The following is a 9,856-nucleotide window of genomic DNA, read 5'->3' as shown; positions in this document are numbered from 1 at the left end:
ATCAGTGATTACTTTTTCTCCATTGTTCAATTTTTACATTCTTGCCACAAAGAGGCCACTAATTACCAGGGCTTCGAAGGTTGGCCTAGGGAGGGCCTAAGGGTGGAGGGAAGGCAGCATAGAGTGGTTGTGGGGACAGGGGAGATTTGGCTGAAACCGAAGTATGGCTGAATCCAGATTTTGGGGTGGTTTCAGTGGTGAAACCAAAATTTGGTTGGCCTCTACAGGTGTTTATGAGCACTGTGGGGATTACGATCTTGTGTAAACTGGGAAGGGGCAGTACATGTTGTGGTTCTTACTGCCCAATCTTATTAATAAACATAGATCTCAAAATACTAGCAAAGATTCTAGTAAACAGACTGGCCCTGCTGCCTCCTAGTCTTTTTAACTCAGGCCGAGTTTGTATCAGGACGTCAAATACTGGATAACATGAAGAGGGTTATCAATCTTATATAGGTGACCAAACATTAAAATATACCAATGATACTTCTTGCCATCAAAGCTGAAAGGGTACATTGAAACTTCTTGTTTAAGTCCTGGAAAAATCAGGGGTGGGTTAGGTATTTTGGGAATGGTTAGGGGCACTGTATGCAACTCCAGCTACTCAAATTTAAATTAATGGCACTTATACTAATAGTTTTCCTTTGGGCAGGGGGACTAGGCAGGGGTGCCCCCTCTCACTATTACTGTTTGCCATTTCATGGAACCTTTTGCCCAAAACAAGGAGCTGTACTGATATTAAAGGTGTAAAGGTTGGGGACACAACCCATAAGATTTCACTCTTTGTAATTCTCACAATATTGCAACCCCACACTTTACCAATTGTTATCAGAGAGAAGAAACACACTGAGGAAGTGTCAGGCTTAAAAACTGATTTGGATAAAACTGAAGCTCTTAATATTAACCTTACTGTTGAGATCTGGCAACGAACTAAGGACAATTTCCCATTTAAATAGGTATCTGCCTCTTTAAAATATTGGGGGAATCAAAGTAACCAGGGATGTCTCTGACTTGTATACTACTAATTATATCCCCTTGATAAAAAAAAAATATATATATATATATTAAAAGAATTACGAAGATGGATAGAGAGAACATTTCCTGGTAAGGAAGAATAGCCATTATCAAAATAAACATTCTGCTAGGTTTACTACACCTGTTTCAAGCTTTACCAATATAAACTGGAGCAAAGATATTGAATTCCAGACAACAGAACATTATGCAATTCTTTTGGGGTGGCAGACATTCACGGATTACTAAGCCTATAATGTTGAAGCATGAGGAGGTAGGAGATATGGGGATTCCTGATTTGAAAGGATACTATGTTGCAGCACAACTTTGACATATTTGAGATTGGAAACAGTCTTTATATATGAAAGCTTATACGTAAATACAGTCCAATCCGCTTAAGCGCAAGGGTCTGAGACCAAAGAAATACATGCAGTTAACTGGTACTGTTTATTATATGTACAGTATACAGTCTCCGTTAACTGACGTTAGGCTTACTTGAAGTAATCAGTCACAGTCCTCTGTACACTCTTGTGTCTGTGAGTTCCATAGACTACGTCTGCCAGACGGTAAAAACTGTCATAGCACTGACATCTAGTGGCCTCCAGATAGGCCCGCACGGTGTTGAGACTTTCCGGCGCTCTTGCAAAAGTGACAGAAGGTTGTTGAATTTCGGCAGCATATACCTCGCTGCTCATTTCATCATCTGTTTCATCATCAGCCGTTGCCTGCGTGTAGGCGCATATCTCGACATCAGTGCTGTCGTCAGCTGTTTGTAGATCATAATCAACAGCTACGTAGTGATGAAACTCCTCTTCAGTAACACTGGCTGGGATGTCAATAGCCTGTTCATCTGACGCGTTTGCAACAGCTGTATCTGTTTTGTCCCTCTCCACATCCCTAACAAAGCTTGCCCATTTGTAGCAATTCACAATGGTTGCATGTGTAACATGATTCCAGGCTTCTTTCTGCATAGCATACGTAGGGAATTCAACAGTGATAGATTACGAGCCAGTTCAACAGCACATTTATCCTTGCCAGTCTGGTCATCCATAACGCTCATCAGACGACGTAGCACAAGAGCCTGATAATGTTGTTTGAAATTGGATATTATGCCCTGATCCATAGGTTGGATCAGAGAGGTAGTGTTTGGTGGCAGGAAGACCACCTTGACGTTAGACAGCCTGACATCATCACTGTGTGCAGCACAATTATCACACAGCAGCAAAATCTGACGCTTTTGTGCCCGCATTCTAGTGTCTAACTTCTTTAGCCACTGCTTCCAAATTTCCCCAGTCATCCATGAATTTGTGTTAGCCTCGTATGACACAGGAAGTCGCTTAACATTCTTGAAGCAATGGGGCTGTTTGCTCTTTCCAATGACGAGTGGTTCCAACTTCTCACTCCCATCCATATTGTAGCAAAGGAGGATCGTCAGTCGGTCCTTCGATGTTTTACTTCCTGTAGTTTCGGCTTGTTTGAATGCAAGTGTTCCATCAGAAATCACTCGCCAGTAGAGACCGTTTTTGTCAGCATTGACAATGTCACGAGGTGCAAACTCTTTCAAGATGATAGGAAGAACGGAAACAACCCAATTTTCAGCACCAAAGTCATCAGCGTCTTGTTTTTCACCTTGCTGTTTCTTGAATTTTATGTTGTTTCTCTCCTTCCATCTTTCCAACCATCCATCAGTGGCTTTGAATTCAGTTAGTCCAGGACTTTCAGCTAGCTGCTTAGCTTTCTCCATAAGCAGTGGACCACTGACAGGAAATTGTCTGCTCCTGACTTGAGGAAACCACCGAAGATGAGCATCTTCTACATCCTCAGCTTTTCCCACCTGTTTCCGTTTCCGGTGTGAATTTGTATTGTTTTGCCAGTCTTCCAGAAGCTGGTCTTTCTGCTTCAAGATATGTGAAATTTGACTGGGATTGACACCATATTCTTTAGCAATAGATGCTTGACTTTGTTTGTGTTCTAATTTTTTAACAACTTCTATTCGTTCAGCCAGTGCTAAAGCCTTACAGTTGCGCGATGACGACGATTCCAGTGTACACTCTAACAACATTCTTTTGCTTATTCTGCCTGTGGCAGTTAACCAATGAGATTTCAAATTTACTGCCCCTTTGTCATGTGCCAATCAGCTTCCATATTCCGTGCGTGCGCTTATGTGGAGTCTTTCCTGCAGAGAAGCAGTCTTAAACCATGCGTATAAATGAATCTTGCACTTATCTGTGGTGCGCTAAACTGAAGTTTGTCCCCATAGAAATTGATGGCGCCAAAAATGGGACCGAAGTACGGCATGAAGTTAAACAGAGCATGCACTTATCCGACGTGCACTGTACAACAGTCTGTACAACAGTATACCCCCTCTGGGTAGGGGTACTGGGTAGTTTGGCCAGGGTAAATTTGGTAATCAGTCCCTTTGTGCACGTTACGAGCAGATGTCATAACAAATTCGGGTTTCAAAGCCATTCTTGGTTCACGCCTATAGCTTATGTTGTAGAAGATAGATTGGGCAAGAGAATTTAATGAGCCCACAAATGGAAGACAAAGGTCTTCAAATTATACACCATTTCTATTCAGGCACAATAGAAATCAAACAAAATAAAACATGGAAAAGAAAATAAGATGATACCTTTTTTATTGGACATAACTTAATACATTTCTTGATTAGCTTTCGAAGGTTGCCCTTCTTCCTCAGATCGGAAATAAGCAAATGAGGTAGCAGATAGTATATATGAGAGAAACATCAAAGCATTACTTTGACTGTCTGACAGAGTGGGAGGGTGGGGGTATGCATGGGGACATCAAAGCATTTCATTTCTTTTCCATGTTTTATTTTGCTTGATTTCTATTGATAACCTTTAAGAGTGGACTTACACGGCTACCACACCTCTCTACTATTCAGGCACAAGAGTTTAATTTAGATGTTTCAGATTTTTAATTTGCAGAAGGGACACGGGCTACAAGGTAAATTTTCAACAGTGACTAAACTAACAGGGCAATAAATGATATAGAAATCTTATGACTTCAAAACTCAGACGCTAAATGTTTGATTTCTATATTTAAAAAAAAGTAGTTTCTAAGGAATTTAAGAAACTAAGATAAATGTTTGATTGAGAATTGGATTTGGAAAAGGAGACTGATATTAAACAATGGTACATTATTTGGTTGGCTAATAAGTCAGCTATTTCTGCCAAAATCAAAGAAAACAATCTAAAGGTCTTGTTGATATTGAACAGGACACCAGTGCTGTTGGGTAAAATTGCAGAAGGCATCTCCAAATTGTTTTGGAGAGGTTGTGGGGCGCAAGGGACTTATCTAAACACTAGTAAAAAAAGGCCCGTTTCAGAAAGCAATGAAACGGGCGCTAGCAAGGTTTTCCACGATCAGCGCGATTGCCGGTATCTGAGTCCTGCTCCCCGCTCCCATGTGCTGCAGCGCACACGAGAGCTTCTTGCCTACCTGACAATGTCCCACGGTATCGGCTGCAGGAGAGGAGGACGCAGACCGTTGGCCCTCGCTGGTGCTCCGTTCGGATTCCTGGGCAGGGGGAGGAGTAGGGAAACTACTCCTCCCCCTCCACATTGGACATCGCAGCTCCTCCCCTCTCCCTGACGTTTCCCTACTCCACCTCCACATTGGACAGTCGTGGCTCCTCCCTTATCCCTGACGTCATGATCTACTCCATGAAGGACACCACCACCGGAAGCCACCAGGCAGCCTCAGAACGTTGGAGGTGAGCTTTATTATATAGGATGTGGTAATCATGCCCTAGATACCTTCCTTATCGAAGATGATCTTGAAGGTTATAAATGTAATACTGGAAGAACTGGTGGGCCTCACAGTGGGTGTGGGCTTAATTAACTTGGAATTGGCCGACAGAGAACTGTTTTACAGCAGCCAGAAGCATTACTGTTGCTAATTGGAAAAATTAAAATTTTCCTTCTCCAGATAAATGGGACCAAAAGTAGGGGAGGGAGTTATATTGTAGATTTCTGGAAATTTTCTTTTTCTTGTCATTGTGGTTTTCTTAAGTACCTATGTGGCTGTACACAGAGATAAGTTCTGATTGATTTAATTATCTTCAAAAACTTAAGGAAATTTATCAAGTTAAAAAAAAAGGTAGAATTAAAGAACTTTCAAGGTTCAGATAAGATTTATTAAGAAAAATTGAGAACTTGGAAAACACTAATAGAATTTTGAATTTAAGACTTCTCAATTTTCCACACAATCTAATTTTTCATCAGCAAAAGATTTGTTCTGGTTTTTGAACAGTATTTTTGGGGATTCCATGAGTCAGTATCACCTTTGGTACAAAAAATTATTATTTGACTCAAATAGGTAAACCTGAAGTGAATTCTGCTCTTTTAGATGTATCAGCAATTTTGAAATCTTTGGAGGAAGATATTTCTGGAAGAAGTACTTTATTGGTTTCACTTGTCTTTTTACAAAATAGGAGGGTCTATATTAATATTACTAGTAAAAAAGCCCCGTTTCTGATGCAAATGAAACGGGGGCTAGCAATGTTTTCTTCTGTGTGCTTGTGGGAGTTTGTGTGTCCCTGCCCTCTGGCCTCTCTCCCCTCCCCCCTCTGAGTCCTTCACTGTTACAGAGCCAGCGATTTGATTTCGTGCTCTGTTTTCCTTCACTGACTGTGTTACAGAGAGGGCGGGGCAGACACTCATAGGGAAACCGGATATCTCGCCCCCTTCACACTTCCGGCTGGAGGCTTCATAGAACGTTGGTGTTGCCTTTTATATAGAGAGATATTATCATGCTGGTGATGCTAACATTTTGGAGGAAAGGTTCAAGTCTTTCCAGATGTTTCTAAATGGACAAAGCCTAGCAGGAAGAAATTTCTTGAATTAAGGACAAGACACTGTCTCTCTAGGGGTGACTTTCCAATTGATATTTCCTTATAGATCTATTATTACCTTGCAGAATATTTATGTTTTCTATGAGCCATCACAATTGCAATTTTTTTATAAAGGAAAAGGAGCATTCTTCTGAATCCATAGTCCCTCCAAGTTATTTCTGATCATTATACAATAGTTGTACTTATTCCTATTTCCTTTGCTTTATTCTGTATTATTATGCCATCTTCCTATGGTTGGTGAATCTTGGGCTCTCTCTCTCCTCAGTGAACTATGAACTGTAAGTTCATATTATTTCTTTCATGTTTTATGGATGTTTTGTTTCCTCAGAATTTCTAATTTCTTGTCAAAGTATCACCTTAATTGTGCAAAATGAGGCCCTAAACCCTTTTTCATGTGCCATAAAAAAAACCTGCTTGAATAACTTCTACATCAGTCTGAGTCAGATTAAAAAACAACTCCATTAAGGTACACCTTAGTAGAATGGGCATAAAGAAAAACCCATCTCTGTGCGGCGTTAGTTGTGTGCTTTATGCAGGCTTGCTTCTATTGAAGCCTCCTGTATTGTAATGGGATCTCAACGTGATATTAACCCAGCTGATGAAAGGCTCTTTTGACCACTTGATACCTGCAATTGTACCTGACCTGGAAGATCCTATGTTTAGTGGTGGTGATGTCAGCGTGTATAAGTAAACTCCAGACTGCTACACCTTACATTAAGTTCCACAACAGGGTGATTGTGAAAAATTACAAGAGGACCTTACGAGACTGGGAGACTGGGCGTCTAAATGGCTGATGACGTTTAATGTGAGCAAGTTAAAAGTGATGCATATGGGAAAGAGGAACCCGAATTATAGCTACGTCATGCAAGGTTCCACGTTAGGAGTTACGGACCAAGAAAGGGATCTAGGTGTCGTCGTCGATGATACGTTGAAACCTTCTGCTCAGTGTGCTGCTGCGGCTAAGAAAGCAAATAGAATGTTAGGTATTATTAGGAAAGGAATGGAAAACAAAAATGAGGATGTTATAATGCCTTTGTGTCATGTTCCCTGCTTGCGCAAGGTATGGGCATCTGAGGAGATGGCGGCCATCTTGGATTTGGGCATATCCAGGAGAGGGCAGCCATCTCAGAGGTGGGCGTCTTAGGATGGGGTGGCCATCTTGGTGTTGGGTAGCTGCAGGAAGGAAGCCCATGTTTAGGATTGAGGGCGTCTCCGTTTGGGAGCAGCCATCTTGAAGACAGCTGTGCATGTTTGGGCCTAATTCCTGCACTTAAAAAGGATTCTTTGCCCGGCCTGGCTGTGCCCAATGGACTTTGTTCTGGACTCAGAACAAAGTCCATGGGGCACAGCCCTATGAAGAAAGGCTAAAGCAGCTAGGGCTCTTCAGCTTGGAGAAAAGGCGGCTGAGGGGAGATACAGTGGTGGAAATAAGTATTTGATCCCTTGCTGATTTTGTAAGTTTGCCCACTGACAAAGACATGAGCAGCCCATAATTGAAGGGTAGGTTATTGGTAACAGTGAGAGATAGCACATCACAAATTAAATCCGGAAAATCACATTGTGGAAAGTATATGAATTTATTTGCATTCTGCAGAGGGAAATAAGTATTTGATCCCCCACCAACCAGTAAGAGATCTGGCCCCTACAGACCAGGTAGATGCTCCAAATCAACTCGTTACCTGCATGACAGACAGCTGTCGGTAATGGTCACCTGTATGAAAGACACCTGTCCACAGACTCAGTGAATCAGTCAGACTCTAACCTCTACAAAATGGCCAAGAGCAAGGAGCTGTCTAAGGATGTCAGGGACAAGATCATACACCTGCACAAGGCTGGAATGGGCTACAAAACCATCAGTAAGACGCTGGGCGAGAAGGAGACAACTGTTGGTGCCATAGTAAGAAAATGGAAGAAGTACAAAATGACTGTCAATCGACAAAGATCTGGGGCTCCACGCAAAATCTCACCTCGTGGGGTATCCTTGATCATGAGGAAGGTTAGAAATCAGCCTACAACTACAAGGGGGGAACTTGTCAATGATCTCAAGGCAGCTGGGACCACTGTCACCACGAAAACCATTGGTAACACATTATGACATAACGGATTGCAATCCTGCAGTGCCCGCAAGGTCCCCCTGCTCCGGAAGGCACATGTGACGGCCCATCTGAAGTTTGCCAGTGAACACCTGGATGATGCCGAGAGTGATTGGGAGAAGGTGCTGTGGTCAGATGAGACAAAAATTGAGCTCTTTGGCATGAACTCAACTCGCCGTGTTTGGAGGAAGAGAAATGCTGCCTATGACCCAAAGAACACCGTCCCCACTGTCAAGCATGGAGGTGGAAATGTTATGTTTTGGGGGTGTTTCTCTGCTAAGGGCACAGGACTACTTCACCGCATCAATGGGAGAATGGATGGGGCCATGTACCGTACAATTCTGAGTGACAACCTCCTTCCCTCCGCCAGGGCCTTAAAAATGGGTCGTGGCTGGGTCTTCCAGCACGACAATGACCCAAAACATACAGCCAAGGCAACAAAGGAGTGGCTCAGGAAGAAGCACATTAGGGTCATGGAGTGGCCTAGCCAGTCACCAGACCTTAATCCCATTGAAAACTTATGGAGGGAGCTGAAGCTGCGAGTTGCCAAGCGACAGCCCAGAACTCTTAATGATTTAGAGATGATCTGCAAAGAGGAGTGGACCAAAATTCCTCCTGACATGTGTGCAAACCTCATCATCAACTACAGAAGACGTCTGACCGCTGTGCTTGCCAACAAGGGTTTTGCCACCAAGTATTAGGTCTTGTTTGCCAGAGGGATTAAATACTTATTTCCCTCTGCAGAATGCAAATAAATTCATATACTTTCCACAATGTGATTTTCCGGATTTAATTTGTGATGTGCTATCTCTCACTGTTACCAATAACCTACCCTTCAATTATGGGCTGCTCATGTCTTTGTCAGTGGGCAAACTTACAAAATCAGCAAGGGATCAAATACTTATTTCCACCACTGTATGATAGAGGTCTATAAAATAATGAGTGGAGTTGAACGGGTAGATCTGACGCGTCTGTTTACACTTTCCAAAAATACTAGGACTACGGGGCATGCGATGAAGCTACAATGTAGTAAATTTAAAACGAATCAGAGAAAATTTTTCTTCACTCAATGTGTAATTAAACTCTGGAATTCGTTGCCAGAGAATGTGGTAAAGGCGGTTAGCTTAGCGGAGTTTAAAAAGGGTTTGGACGGCTTCCATAGACCATTATTAAATGGAGTTGGGGAAAATCCACTATTTCTGGGGTAAGCAGTATAAAATGTTTTGTACTTTTTTGGGATCTTGCCAGGTATTTGTGACCTGGATTGGCCACTGTTGGAAACGGGATGCTAGGCTTGATGGACCTTTGGTCTTTACCAGTATGGCAATACTTATGTACTTATGCGCTCTCATCCTAAGTTCCTTCCTAAGATAACATCAGAGTTTTATCGTAACCAGTTTATCATCCCTCCAACCATTTTTTCCTAGGCCTCATGCCAACAAAGGTTGCCTTCTATTTTGGAGTGGACTAAAACTATTAGAATGTCCACCCAACCATTTGTTTCTTTTGACCCTAACAAGATTGGGGCTGCTGTCAATAAATTTACTCTATCCAGTTGCATTCTTTCACACTTACGCTCAGGCAAGCTTGGATCTTGAGGGTCATGTCACAGCTCATAACATCAGAGTTATGATGGCATCGGTATCCCATGTGAGGTCAGCCTCCATGGAAGAAATCTGTAGGTCTGCAACACAGACTTCTGTTCATATATTTATATCTCGTTAACATTTAGAGACAGACTTCTGACATTACAGTAGGTTTGATCAGTCAGTCCTCCAGAATCTCTTAAAAAGGATACTTGCCACCCAAACGATGTGGTATCTGCCTGTTGCAGTACCTTGTTACTATTTTCGCCTATTCCCTATTGAAGGTAGCC

This window comes from Microcaecilia unicolor, chromosome 3 (genome assembly GCF_901765095.1).
Source record: "Microcaecilia unicolor chromosome 3, aMicUni1.1, whole genome shotgun sequence".
NCBI lineage: Eukaryota > Metazoa > Chordata > Amphibia > Gymnophiona > Siphonopidae > Microcaecilia > Microcaecilia unicolor.
This window is presented reverse-complemented; position numbering follows the sequence as displayed.